The sequence below is a fragment of the Anolis carolinensis genome, chromosome 1 (genome assembly GCF_035594765.1).
Source record: "Anolis carolinensis isolate JA03-04 chromosome 1, rAnoCar3.1.pri, whole genome shotgun sequence".
NCBI lineage: Eukaryota > Metazoa > Chordata > Lepidosauria > Squamata > Dactyloidae > Anolis > Anolis carolinensis.
Genome location: NC_085841.1, coordinates 32,867,006 through 32,882,657, shown reverse-complemented (window position 1 = coordinate 32,882,657; position 15,652 = coordinate 32,867,006). Strand labels below are relative to the sequence as shown.

General features: G+C 41.6%; 1 protein-coding gene across 4 annotated transcripts in view; it reads right to left on the bottom strand.

Moving 5' to 3' along the window:
- kcnk2 (potassium two pore domain channel subfamily K member 2) overlaps positions 1 to 15,652 on the bottom strand; it is a 203,777-nt gene that overhangs the window by 2,994 nt on the left and 185,131 nt on the right. The window lies entirely within an intron of this gene.

Genomic DNA, 15,652 nt, shown 5'->3' with positions numbered 1-15,652 from the left:
TGAATTCCCAGCAATCCAGACTGTGTGTTATGTGTCGTTACCAGGGGAGATGTTGCAGTTATTTATGGATGCTGTGGCTGTACGTGTAATGATCCCTCTGAGACTCAACACAGGCATTTCTAAATTTAGAGCGAAAGAGCTTTTAAAAGAAAAAAATGTCAGCTGTCGCGGTTCTATTTTTAGCGGCACGGGTCTTGAACGGAGGATTAATGCAAGTGACAGTTTTAGTCAAGTCAGCAGAGTGATTGCCAGTTTCACCCTCTGCAGGCATAACAAGATTACAAAGTAAACTTGCAAAGGTATTAGAAGGAGAGTTCCCTGCCACAAACACATTCAAATCTCATAGCCTAGCTCCAATAAGCAGAAAAACCATTGTTTAAAAAGCTAAAGTAAGATCATTAATGGTCCTCTATTGGACAATTTGAGGATGATGTATATGGGGCTAGCCACCTGGGCAGATGTTTTACTTGTCTCAGTACTGGAAATATTTATATCCAATTTTTGAATTGCAATTTACAAGGCAGCTTAGATATCAGTTTAAGAGGCATGAAATATATGTTTAATCAATGCCAACAAATCAAAGTTATCAATACATCAAAAATTAATAAAATTGCAATAAAGTTAATCAATTTTCAAATATTATCATTTTTGAGAGATAGGCTTTCTGCTTTCAGAAACACTTTTTGTTTTGTCATTTTTTCCAGTACAGCACATTCTCTCATGGATAACTGAAATCATGAATAATGAATCCTATATTTTGACTTCTCTTGGTCCAGAAACATACCACAGAATTGAACTGGAGGATCTACAGAGGCCCACAAACATTGCCTCAGTGGGATACTTTTTGGAGTATGGATAAATCAAATTGTGGATGTTGTATTATATTTAGCTTCCTCCTCACTTCCATTTATCTTCACAGTTCTGCTGTGAAGAAGGCTAGGCTCATAGGTATTAATTTGACTACAGGTCAGCCAGTGAACTTTATGATTAAGGGATGATTTCAACCTAAGACCTCATCAGAAAAACAGATGAAGCGTGGTCTGGTTTTGCTGGCAAACATAAGGGGCAGCGGGGCAAATCTGTCATCCTGTGTGACACTCCCTCATGGAGATGCTTCCCACTTCACATATGGAAAGTGTCACCCTCCCAGCAAAGACCCACGCTGCCTCCATCGGAGCCAGCACAACACAGATAGGCTCCTGTGTTGTGGGGAAAGCTTCCAATGGTGCTCTCACCCTGGTTGGGGGCGGGGCCTCCACTGGAAGTCATATGCTGTTGTGTGATATCTGGCGTGGGGAACAAGACAGAGTGGAAGCATCCAAGGACACTACATTTACCCCATCTGAGGAGGCCCCTAGATGTCCTCCATCCTAGCACTTCACCATGGTTCCTTAATTAATTAATGGACAAACACCATTAAATTATCTAACCTCTGGTTCCACATTGCATAGAGCTGTATTTGTGGACATAGAGATTCGTAAATAAGTATTCTCTCTAAGAATCTGCTAGGTCCTCTAATGCAACTCTGTGTAACTTCCAAGGGATGTATACCATAGGATCTCCTCAAGGCCTGAGAAGGGGCCCATATAGACAACTTTCCCTAGGTGCAGGGATATAAGCTCCACAGTTACAGGGGCCTTACTGTACATCAGACCAGACCACAGGGCTAACTAGTCTAGCTTCCTGTTATCACTGTGGTTAATCATATACTGTGAAATATAACAATGGGCTATACCAAGGATAGGAATAATTAATGGTCTTCTCTAGGTATCATTGGATTGCTACTCCTCACATTCTTCAGAGCCGATTATACTAGTTAAAACTGATGGAACTCCAGTCCAGCAACATCTGGAATAGTGCATGATTTTCAGACCTGTGCTGAACTAAAATTGTCTTGGTCTTGTTAAAATGAAATTTCTCTCAAATCACCTTCATTTCTGATACTGTTTCAGTTAATCACAATGGCTGATTTTTAATGCAGTTGGAAATATTTTTTTTAAAACAAAAGTAAGATAGGTAATCTAGAAATATTTCTTCTATATTATGTCAAAGAAGAAAAAATGGAGGAATAAATAGCCAAACTCCACCATATATAGAAAAAAAATGGTAATATTGAGATAATGCAGTTAGATGTTCATATATGGTATTTAACATTGGTTAGATTTAACTATACTAATTCTGAATTAAGTGGATCATGTTAGCATATAGATGTGATGTTCTTGGCACTTATATATTGTAGTAGTTTCATCCATAGCTTGAAGATTTCTCGATGGAAATTATTGAAAAAGTAAGTTTAACTGCCAGACAAATGTTGTAATCATCATATATTATTGCATTTTTCTCATTGTTTATCAAAGAAAAGCCACAAGTAAAGCATGTAATATTAATTAGTGTTAAATATGTAACAGCACGAGGAGCCCCGGTGGCAAAGTGCATTAATGCACTGAGCTGGAGACTGAAAGGTCCCAGGTTCAAGCCCCGGGAGTGGCGTGAGCGGCCGCTGTTAGCTCCAGCTTCTGCCAACCTAGCAGTTCGAAAACATGCCAATGTGAGTAGATCAATAGGTACCCCTCCGGTGGGAAGGTAACGGCGCTCCATGCAGTCATGCCAGCCACATGACCTTGGAGGTGTCTACAGACAACGCCGGCTCTTCAGCTTAGAAATGGAGATGAGCACCACACTCCATAGTCAGACATGACTGGACTTAACGTCAGGGGAAAACCTTTACCTTTACCTATGTAACAGCACATCCAGAAATTGCCACAAACTGGAAAGGAGTTTCTCTCTTTAAACAACTGGAGCAACATTTTAGAGAATTTTATTCTAATGAAGAAGTTGACACATTAGTCAAAACTTAAGAATGGTATATGAATGACTGAAATTTCCTTTAGTACCTAGTCTCCTTTTATCAAATACTGCTGAGATTCTACATTAGATTACAATGCCATTGCTGTGCTCCATCTCCTGTCAAACCCACATTAAAATCCAGTCATCTGTAATGAGGGATAAAGTTCTTCACCACAGGTGAGAAGGGCACTAAAAATAATGTGTCCAGCCCCCTCCTCCTAGATAGTGACAATGTGACAAATAGAAGCAAAAATCCCTGACAGGACTTGTTACAACTCCTCAACAAAGACTCACTGGCAGGAAGGTGCTGGATATGGTATCTTTGGCACTCTACTCATCAGCACCACATAATTCTGTCCCTTAGTATGGCGAAACATATTTGTGCGTCTGGATATGTGCTTAGGAGGCATATGTGGTTGTGGCAATGTAGCCATGATCACAAATACGAATATTGAACAGTTTAGAGATTATAAATCTAGTTTATGACATCCTATCTGCCTAATAGGTTAGCAGTCTATATCAATAAAAGTTCTAGTATGATCTGTCCTCCAATCCCACATATCAAATGCTTTTTTGATGTGTTCTCTTCTTAATTTTGTTTGATAGTAGTCATGGGCCAAAATGTGTCTTATTTGTTTCATCCACGTTTTTTGTGTGCAGTTCATTCGTTTGGCACAATACGGAAGACCCCTCGCCAAACAGAAAAAGTAGTGAAACTAAAGGAAAGTGGGAATGGTAACTGTTTGTTCGCCTGATTTTCATCCCGTTGGTGACAATGGGTGGGCTCCCCACACTCCCCTTCCCCTTAGTTTTAAGGTTAGAGGGCCTCACCATTTCAGTGATCCTCAGGCTCTCTCCAGCATTCATTTGAGTTATTAGGGTTGGTGAGATAAACCTCTGTCTCTGAATCTGGATGCTGTTTTGACAGCCCTAAGCTCTTCTTGGCTCCATTATCTTTTTAGTTGGATAGAAAGCCCCCCCCCCCCATACTTTTCAACACGCAGGAACTTGGAAAGAGACTTTCTTTAAGAGAGAGAGAGAGAGTGGCCTGCAGGCCCAAAGAGCCTGTGACTGCCAGACCTTGCAGCTGAGTGCCAAGTGCTGAGCGGAGCGCAGAGTGCCTCTTACTAGATACTTGGTGCTCAGAGCTCGCCTGCATGCCCTGGCAGTCACGGGCTCTTTGAGAGTGTCTTTCCAAGTTACTGTGTGTTGAAAAGTATGGGGAGGGGGCTTGCTACCCATTTAAAAAAGATAATGAAGCCTGAAGAAGAGCCAAGGGCTGCAAAAACAGCATCAATGGGCCACAGATTGCATTTTGCCTATCTGGATTCAGAGACAGGGGTTTATCCCACAAACACTAACAACTTAAATGAATGCTGGAGAGAGCCTGAGGATCAGTGAAATGGTGAGACCCTCTAGCCCTTAAACTGAGGGGAAGGGGAGCATGGGTAGCTCTCCCATGTTGACTGATGTGACAAACATTTTCATTCATTTGGACGAAAGGACAAAACAGCTCATTCAGAAAGGCCCCGTTTTCGGAAGCAGCGCTCAAAAATGGAAATGGGGACATACGAATGAAACAAACAGAAATGGATAAAGATTCCATACAAAAGCACAAGACTATTGGACAGACTGTAATTTAATTTTTTTTTTACTCTAAACATGATGTCCAAGATTTTGATTACTGTTATTACTCAGTTTAAAATGTAATGTTACATATATTTTTATTATTTATATTGTCAGAATAAAAAAATATGAATTTAAAAAACAGATTGTGGTTTAGGCAATTTAGTTGTTACAGAAATCAGGATCACTTTTGTTTCACTAACTAAAAATGATCTAGCCTAGGTGAACCACACATACATTATTGTGGTATAAGTTGATTGAAATTCACTGCTTAAGACTCTTGCTAGACTGATGTAAAAAATCTTTTCAGGCACACAAATATATTTCAAATTTTATCAAGGACATTTAAATAATTTCAGACATATAGTTTGGTCAATGGTTTTGATAATTGCTTTAATAAAATGAGGATGTTCCACAATCAATGAAATTAATGAATATACATCACAACTATGACTAATTGAGTTCATTTATCATACTAAATCTGGATCGAGGTCAGTAAATCCAGCTACACTATTGTTTAATGTAATTTAAAAGTAAAATGATTTGAGAACTGGGCTTGAGAACTTGGCAAAGAGAAGTTTACAAAGGGAGGTGATAGCCATGTTTAAACATGTGAAAGGATGTCAGATTGAAAAGGGGCAGCCTTGTTTTCTGCTGTGCTAGAGACTAGGACATGGAACAATGGTTCAAACTACAGGGTAGTTATACAGTGGAGTTCAACAGTGGAGTATGCTGCATTAGAGCCTTCTCTGGATGGCCATCTGTCAGGAGTATTTTGTGTGTTCCTGCATGGTAGTGGGTTGGCCTAGATGGCCCTTGTCATCTCTTCCAACTCTGTAATTCTATTATTCATTCTCTCTCTACATTGCCCTGCCCCAACATTACAAAAATTTTGCCTACTTTCACTATTTTGTTTGAAAAAAAATATTCTGTCTCTGTTTCAACACTCATGCTGGCATGGCAATTTGGAATCTAAAATAATATATTTTTTTAAAATGTATAAAGCCTCCTGGATTTAAAATGAGTTATTAGATTTGCTTTGCTATGGTTACTGCCTTTCTTCTTCATTATCATTCAGTACTTGAGTTCAGGCTAGCTCTTCAAAATACAAATATTCTGAGCGTTTGGTACTGCTACAGCAGATGACTTTGTAACTAGATATATCCCCTACCCTGTTTGTTCATCACTCTCAATGTATACACATTCAGGAGAAGATGGCAAAAAGATATTTCTCTATCCTATGTAATGGTGAATAAACTCATCTGAACTTACTGCATTTGTATTTTCAGATATAGTAGTCCAATGAAGTTAGCCAAATGTGCATTATCTTCTTTCTTGTAAGAATATAAAAATGGAAGTTGCAAATGTGGCAAAAAGAGGCCACTGATCTACATGGTCTCAGTGTAGCATAAATATCCACTAGTGAAATTACCCTACACTGGGGCTACACAGTCCCTATACTGAACAGCAAAGTATAACTATCACCATAGTGCATTATACACAACACACACAGGTATACAATGTGACACACTAGTTTAGCTGTATCGCTGCACATCTGCAAATTTTCCACATCTGGAATTGTGCTCCAGCTACTACCATTAGCTAGATACATCCATTCTGCATTGTCCCAAAAAGTCATTCCACATGCATACTGCAATGTATATCTGTTTTTGTCATCAATAGGATTCTGGATTGCAATGATCTTTGAGATATCAAGCAATCACGGGCATGTGACCAAAGCAACATATCACTCCTATCTAAACCATAAACGATCACAGACAAATAGCAAAACTCTAGATTTCTGTTGGTGTCAAAAGCATGTATACATTAATTCACACATTCCTGAATGATGGGTAATTATATGTCAGTGTCTTCATTGTGCCATTCTATTCACTGAAATTTCATAAGCAGTCTCTGTACATTTTCCATTGCACAATGAGACAATCAGCAGACATCTTGGCAGATGTACAAACAGCTACACAAAGTTCGTACTCAGTAGAAGTGTGATATAAAACAACCACCATGTAACTACGTAAGTACAAATTTAGAGTTTGCAAGCATGATGATCTTGACTTATGCATTTGGTTAAGTGGTCTGAAATTTCCATATCTTAAAGACATGCTTTCATTGAACTACTGGAATAAATAACAAAAGGTAACATTTAAAGGCAACTAAAATTATTAATGGGGCTTCTTTCTTTTATTTCTGACTTTTAAAATAACCTTTCTCAGGTCAGCTTACAATACAATAAAATCTAATTATAGATAATCAAATAAGTATTTGATTAAAAAATAAAATCCAACCTGCACATGACCAGACAGCTTTAAAAAACAAACAAAACTGAAGACGAGACACAAAATTAATTTTCACTTTGGAACTGAACTTACATCAAAATATGCGCAAGACATTTTCTACAATTTGTGCCCCACCTCTGTATCTAAAAAAAGATCCACGGAAGACAAAAATGCAGTGATACATGTCAGATGCCAAAGAGTCATACCACCCCATTCTGGCCAACTCCAGAGCATCTCAACATCTCAGCACCTTTTCTGGGAAGGGTATCTTTTTGGGGTGGGGACCCTGAAACTGGCCTTAAACATTAAACTCATGCCTGAAGCAAAACAGAGTATTTTTTTTCCTGTTCATAAACATATTTTTCTCAAGCTGCTGCAGGCTTGAGGGAGTGCTCAAATTCCTAAGGGTTGCTCTGGAGTCCACAGGGCCGTATGGTTCCCTGGCCAAAGGAATGAGGAGATTTTTTTTATTAAGAAACATCTTTTGGGGTATTTTAAAAAATGTATAAAAAAATCAAAAGTTGGTGGGGGCAGTCAGGCAGATTTCCAAGGTCCTGTAAAGTTCTAATGTAAGGCCCAAACCTCTAGCATCTGGCATCTCTCAGGTAAAGAGAGTGCATAAATATAATAAATAGATGGGAGATGTTTATTTCAGCACAGAATGAAAAGCTTTTCTTTTTTTAATGCTTCCATGTAACAATGCAGTGCCAACTTTCCCTAGTGCACCATATCTCAGAGATATGTCTTAACCATTGCTTGGAATGAGTGCTCTGGTCTCCCAATTTTTCTCTGCCCTCAAATGCACTCACACAAAATGTTACATCTTCATAATACAACTCTTTCCTATGGATTGCCAAAGACATATGCTCAAAAGGTTACCGACAGAAGGTGGTGTAATGTTCAGACTGCCAGAGCACATAAGCAACAAGCTTTTGCAATTTAATTCTTCCTCCTATTTATAACAATGTTTTGGTGAATGCTCCGTTTCTTTTTGTCCCTGAGGTATGACATTTTCTCAAGGTACACTCAATTTGAGCTTAATGTGAAGACTGGGAGTTACTCAATAACTGATGCTAAATGATAGAAATGCTGGTTTGTCATTCCTACTGAAAGCTTAAATATCTACGCATGGGAATCACATGGCAACAAAATGGGTTACCTCTTTTGACTGTTAAGGAGAAATAACACAATATACAGGGAAGAAATTATTTGTGCCTATAAATACTCTAATGTATTTATTCTATAAAATACGTATATTAGCAGGAATCCTGTTGGAGTTATACATATGTGGGAATTAGGATTATTTACATATCTATGTGTCATGGAGCCAAATCCCAGGGCTGGATTTCCAAGCCCTGAATCTGGCTTCATAACATAAAACAACCCTGCAAGCACCTGGCGGGAGAAGATAAAATGAGCCTGGGAACTCAGGGTTGAAAGTATAAACAATTATAATTGATGTAGTGTGTGGGAATGGTAGTAATGTGATCCAGAGGGTGGGGTTTGATGATGATATTTGCGTGTGCTATTACGTTGCATCAGAAGTGATAAAATTGAGTGTATGTAAACATTAGGTCATTCTCGACTTTTCCAAAGTCATGTATTCTTCAATAAAGATTGGATTTGAGAGCAGCTATCTTTGATCTGCGTTCAGACTGGTCCTTTGAAGTGAGCCTGACATTTAAGTCGAGAATCCCGTTCTCACCCTCCTGCGGAATTCGCAGTGAAGTGATAATGAGTGGAGAAGGAGATCAAAGCCCAAATGGAGCAGGGAGGCCTTTGCAAGGGGCCCGGCCGTTGGGAGAAGAGACGCTGCAAGCCATAGCTTCCTCTACGGGGTACCCCAGGCCGGACGGCGTGACCCAGAGGATTCCCAGGGGAGGAAGAGGCGTCTCTGCGGCTGCGGAAACCAGTTGGGGATCTGGAGGAAGCATGCCGGAGACCGTGGCCCTGCGGTTATCCATCCTGGAAACAAATTTATCCAGGCTGTCAGAAACCGTGGGGAGGTTGGTGCCACTATTGGAAGAGAATCTCCAAAAGGAGCCCATCCGATATGGCGCCGAGAGAGAGCCAGGTAAAGAAGGAGATTGGAGCCAAAGGGGCCAGCGAGCATCAACGCAGAGTCCCGTGGCGGCGAGGGGCGAGGAAGATGAGGAATATTGGCGGGAGCTGGAGTTCCGAGACAGAATGGCACGCGAAGTGGAGCGCCAGCGAGCTCTGGGATCTCTGAGGCCGCCATCTCCAACAGAGCTCCCAACCCCCCGAATGGGCGTCGGGGTGGAAAGACCACTGGGGCCAGGGATCGGGTCCAGTGGATTAGCAGACGAAGGCGGAGAGGAGCAGGAGATCCAGGAAGAGGAGGAGAATGTGCTGTACGACGAGGGAAGACGAGATGCGGGGGCTACAGCGAGGCCCGTATGCGGATGGGTGGAAGGGCCGACAGCGGCGGCAGAATTTCGGGAGCCGCGCAGAATGACCACCGGAGTGGGGCGCGGCGTGTTCAGAGGGGCCGTCCAAGGAAACCCGATGCAACCCTTCCCCATGCCTCCCAGACAGCACCAACGGGCCGCAGAATGGATGCCAAGGAGGGAAGATCTCAAACTAGAATACGGAGGGGAATCAGCTGAATTGAACTTTTTTCTAATTAGCATCAGAGGATACATGGAAGACAATGCACACACATTCCCCTCCGAAGCAAGCAGGGTTCGAGCCATCGGCAACACACTAAAGAGAGGAGCTGCAAGCTGGTATGTGCAACTACATGCCAGACGCGACCCATGCCTGAGGTCAGTGCCCCGCTTCCTCGCCGCACTGGAAAACCGGTTCAGAGACCGGCTAGAGCAATTGAGGGCTCGAGACCAGCTTAAAGGAATAAAGCAGAGGGACAAAACGGTGCCCGAGTACGCAGAGGAATTCCTCCACCTCGCGGAAAGGGTACCAGAGTGGTCTGAAGTGACCAAAGTGGAAATATTTAAAGAGGGACTACGCCCCGAGGTTTTCAGCTGGGCAGCGCACAGAGATGACCCCGAAACGCTCCAGGGATGGATTCAACTAGCAGGGCGCGTTGAGTCCACCCTGGCCCAAGTGAAGCGCTTCAGGAGCAGCGGCAGCCAGCAAAGACCGGTGGCAAGAGGCCGAGGAGAAACGAGGAAGCAGGAAAGGTCCGGAGGGAGGCCGGGGATTCCCTCCAGAGGAGACGACAACAAACCTAAACCGGGATGCTTTGTGTGTGGGAAGACGGGCCATCGAGCAGCAGATTGTTGGGCACGGAAGGGGGAGCCGCCAAAACCCTCAAAACCCAAGCCAGCAACCCAAGCCTGCATTTTCGCAGCTAGATGGATCAGTTGCTGCTGGGGAAGTATCTACAAAGGAAATACGGGGGGTCCCATGTAAAATAGGCAAATGGGAAGGAAGAATATCCTTTGTGATAGCCCCTATTGCCACATACCACGTAATATTAGGGATACCATGGCTCGAACAGGCTAATCCTGAAGTAGATTGGAGAGGAAAGAGCCTAGCATTTAAAGAACAGCAGACGCAATGGGAGATAAGCAAAATTGCAGAAGAGGAGGACGAGGGAGATGAAGCAGGCGAAATAGACCCACAGCTATTGCCACCTGAATACAGAGACTTTGTGGATGTTTTCAATCAGAAAGAAGCAAGTAAATTACCTCCCAAAAGGAATATAGAAGTAGAAATTGAAATAACCCCAGGAGCAAACTTACCAAAACCAAAAGTGTATCCCATGTCTGTGCAGGAGAAGGAGGAATTGAGGAAATATATTGATAAAAACCTGGCGCGAGGCTTCATTAAGCCATCCAATTCTCCTCTCGGGGCCCCAGTGTTATTTAGGAGAAAGAAAGACAACTCCCTAAGATTGTGCATTGATTATCGAAATTTAAATGCAATTACTAAGGACAATAAATACCCTATGCCCTTAGTAAAGGATTTAATTACCGTATTGAAGAAAGGGAGCATATTTACTAAACTGGATTTAATTGAAGCATATCATAAATTAAGAATCAAACCGGAGGATACTTGGAAAACTGCATTTTCCTGCGCATTCGGCCATTTTGAATATAAAATTTCGCCTTTCGGAGGCCGTTGCTTTATGCAGCTTATAAATGAAATACTACACCCATTGTTGTACAGAGGGGTATTCATATTTCTTGATGATATCTTGATTGTGAGCGAAGATAAGGAAAAGCACGTGAAATTGGTCCGGGAAGTGTTGCAGAGACTAAGAGAAGCAAAGCTGTACGCAAAACTGTCCAAATGTGAATTTAATAAAACTCAAATTGACTTTTTGGGGTATCGGATATCTCCAGAAGGGATAGCTATGGATCCAGCTAAAGTATCAGATGTAAAAGAATGGGGAGTGCCTCAAACAAGGAGGCAATTGCAATCATTTCTGGGGTTTGCAAATTTTTATAGATCCTTCATAAAAGGCTTCGCGCAAATAACCGCACCCCTTACTGAACTTTTAAAAACAAAAGGGAAAGGGGAGACAGCAAAAGTAAAAGCTCCTGGCGCCAAACTGAGTTGGACGCCAGAATGCCAAAAGGCATTTGAAACCCTAAAAGAATGCTTCACAGAAGGACCCATCCTAAAACATCCCGATATCAGAAGCCCTTTCATAATCCATTGCGATGCCTCAGACTGTGCGTACGGGGCAGTACTATTGCAAAAAGATCAAAATGGGAACTTAAAACCCTGTGGATATTTGTCCCGGAAGTTCAGCGAAACTGAAAAATGTTGGCCAATATGGGAAAAAGAGGCATTAGCCATATTAAAAGCCTTAGAATGCTGGCGACACTTCCTCGAAGGAAGCGGAATCCCATTTGAAATTTGGTCTGACCATAAGAACCTCCAGTATTTAAAGTCTCCTCGAAAATTGTCCCCCAAACAAATTAGATGGGCGCAATACTTCAGCAGGTTCGATTTCCAATTAAAATTTTTTCAAGGGAAGCAGAATGTCTTGGCAGATGCTCTTTCACGCATGCCTCAACACGAAGGCATAACCACAGCAAAAGAGGGGACAATATTCTCTGATAAACAATGGGGCTTAGCTGTCAGGACAAGAGCGCAAACCCAAAAGGAGAACACGGCTATTGTTGAACTCGACGGGGAAGATAATTGGGGAAACGAACTGAAACAGTCTTATGAAGGAGATCAGTGGATCGCATCCAACGCAGAAAAGGGGGAGCAGAAGGGAGGATTTTGGTTTGTTAACAAGAAACTGTATATCCCAGCAATATTAAGGATTAAGATTTTGCATCGTTTTCACAATAACCAGAGCGCTGGTCATACAGGAATTACAAAAACAACGAAGGCAATAGCAAAACATTGTTGGTGGCCAGGAATGAGGAAGGACATAAAGAATCATGTTGTTCAATGTGATGATTGTGCCAGAAATAAATCGAGAGGAGGGAAGCCTATGGGATTATTACAAACAGTAGCGGAACCTACCAGACCTTGGGAATGTGTAGCTATGGACTTTGTGGGGGAACTGCCGGTTAGCAAAGGACATCGTTATATTTGGACAGTATTAGACCTGTTTTCTAAACAGGCCCACTTTATAGCACTGACGAAACTACCATCGGCCGAGAAACTAGCTGAATTGTACATAAACCATATTTACAAACTGCATGGATGTCCCAGTAGAGTGGTCAGTGACAGAGGAGTACAATTCACAGCAAAATTTTGGGAAAAATTCTTGGAAATGCTAGGAGCAGAAAGGAGTCTAAGTTCTGCTTTTCACCCCATGACAAACGGGGCAGTAGAACGTACTCAGCAGACACTTGGGCAGTTCCTTCGAATGTACTCTAACATGAGACAAAATGACTGGTCTAGATGGTTGGCTTTTGCAGAACTAGCTTTTAATTCGACTATACATTCGGCAACAAATAAAACCCCCTTTGAAGTAGTTTACGGGTATGAAATACAGCCTTTGCCCCAGTTGCCAAGATGGACAGAGAATGAGGAAACAGAGGCAGGAAAATGGAAAACACAAATGCTAGAATGCTGGAGTCAAGTGACTGCATCCTTAAAGGAAGCACACAAAAAGTATAAAGCGTTCGCAGACAGGAAGAGGGTGGAAGGCGATAAATTGGATAAAGGAGATCTAGTATGGTTAAGTACCCAAAACATCAAATTGGGGCTACCTTCGAGAAAATTGGGCCCCAAATATATTGGACCATTCAGAATACAGGGTGTTATCAATGAAGTAACTTTCCAGTTGACATTGCCAAAAAGTTTAGGGAAAATACACCCAGTATTCCATCGCAGCTTACTGAAAAAGTATATGGGGACTTTGGACAAAATGGACACATAGAGTTATTGTTTGATTTGTTTCAGGACTATGATGAAAGAAGGACCGGAGAGGAGGACGAAGAAAACGAGGGCGCCATGTCATGGAGCCAAATCCCAGGGCTGGATTTCCAAGCCCTGAATCTGGCTTCATAACATAAAACAACCCTGCAAGCACCTGGCGGGAGAAGATAAAATGAGCCTGGGAACTCAGGGTTGAAAGTATAAACAATTATAATTGATGTAGTGTGTGGGAATGGTAGTAATGTGATCCAGAGGGTGGGGTTTGATGATGATATTTGCGTGTGCTATTACGTTGCATCAGAAGTGATAAAATTGAGTGTATGTAAACATTAGGTCATTCTCGACTTTTCCAAAGTCATGTATTCTTCAATAAAGATTGGATTTGAGAGCAGCTATCTTTGATCTGCGTTCAGACTGGTCCTTTGAAGTGAGCCTGACATCTATGTGGGTATTTGAATTGGGCAAGTTGTGTAGTGGCCATATCCAAACAGAGCCAGGAACATGGCCAATGTGCATTTGTGTCTGATGAATAGTAGGAGTAATGTGCATTGGACCCAATGTACATTGGACAGTTTTTGGAGTATCTCATGTTCATCATTTACTAAATAAGTTTCTTAGTGTCTCTGCTACATAGTTAGGGAAATGTAAAGCCATGTGATCTAACAAGTCATATAGGATTCTGCAAATTAGTTCTAGACAACTTTCTGTTGGCATTTTGTTTCCCTAAGATAGAGGTGAAGAACTTTCAGTCCCTACATAAGATGCAACTCATGATCCATAAGCTTTTACTACTGTTAACTCGAATCACTTCCCGAAGATAAGCTCAGGAATTTGTAGAGTGAACTGAGGTCTGATGCAGATTTTGGATCAAACTGGGCCCAGAAACTTTCACAGGGTAGCCTCTATATTGTTTTAGCTTGATTGTTAGACAAGGACTCTGAGAGAGCAGGGTTTGAGAGACAGCCTTGAAAACCCCCTGGGTGACTGTGATCAAGCCACACAATCTCATCCTTTGAACAAAGCTCCTCCGAATGAATCATGTTGAGAAAACTCTATTCTAGGGTTGCTATAAGTTGGATTCAACTTGAAGGCACCTAACAACAACAGGGCTTTTGCATGGAACTGAGCTGTATTTTGTAGCCCAGGAAATTGTTGTACCAAGTCTGAAATCTGAATTCATAGATTTGAACCACGCTTTATTTTCTTTGTAAACAAAATGTCCAAACTGCTAAGAATGACATCTAGTTCTGACCACTATATTGCTAGAATGCAGCTCCCAAGACAATCCCATATTAGAATTTAAAACAGGTTCCCCATACCTATTCTTTCCTAGAAAGAATTACTGAAATTCAAAGAGAGATATAAGTGAACATAACTTGTGAAGATATGTTTCAAAGGCCTATTTGTCTGGCTACACATCACTGCCTGGAGGGATTATAGCAGTAGGTCTCAAACAGAAATCCTAACAGCTGGTAAATTTGGTTGGGATTTCAGGGAGTTGTAGGTCAAAACACCTGGGAACTCACAGGTTGAGAACCACGGGATTAGTGTGTTAAGACTACAGATATAAATTATATGGGGGAATACTGACAGTTCAAGGCCATTTAAGATTTAGGTGGCCACAAAAATGGTGGAACAATCTCTGTTGTGACACTATACTTGTAGAATGCTTCCTCTTGACCTGTACAGTCTACACTTTATACCCCTTTAGAACATTTCAATTTTCTGTTTTATGGGACTCTTTTGTTGGATCAGGACCCCTGGTGGCACAGTGTATTAAAGCACTGAGCTGCTGAACTTGCGGACCAAAAGGTGCCAGGTTCAAATCCCGGGAGCGGAATAAGCACCCGCTGTTAGCTCCCGCTCCTGCCAACCTAGCAGTTGGAAAACATGCAAATGTGATTAGATCAATGTGTACCACTCCGGCGGGAAGGTAATGGCACTCCATGCAGTCATGCCGGCCACATGACCTTGGAGGTGTCTATGGACAATGCCAGCTCTTCAGCTTAGAAATGGAAATGAGCACCAACCCCCAGAGTCGGTCACGACTGGACTTAATGTCAGGGGAAACCTTTACCTTTTTACCTTTGTTGGATCAAATGTTACCACATTGCACTGTTCTGATTATTATATTTATTCATTATTTTAGTGATTACTATATTTACAACTTTTACAATTTATTTTGTGACTTAAAAAATATTTTAAATTGCCAATACCTCTTTTAGGAACTCCTTCCATGGTTGAAAACAAGCACACACACAAAAGGTATAAAACATGTTAATCCTAAATAGAGCAGAGCCACAGAACCAGTTGGGTTTACCTGTGTGTTGACTGATTATTCAACAACTGATTGAATGTCTGCTGTTATTTCCAACAGGAATCCAGGCAATGTCTGCTTAGCCCGAACTGTTCAATGGTGTGAAATATTCTTCTGACTTATCATTTTTCTTTTGACAGCTCTACTCAGTTTTCCCATATTAAAGAATTACTTTTGATTGTAATCTTAACTAATATCACTTGAGGGTGCTAATAGCAGCCATACAGCCTCTCAG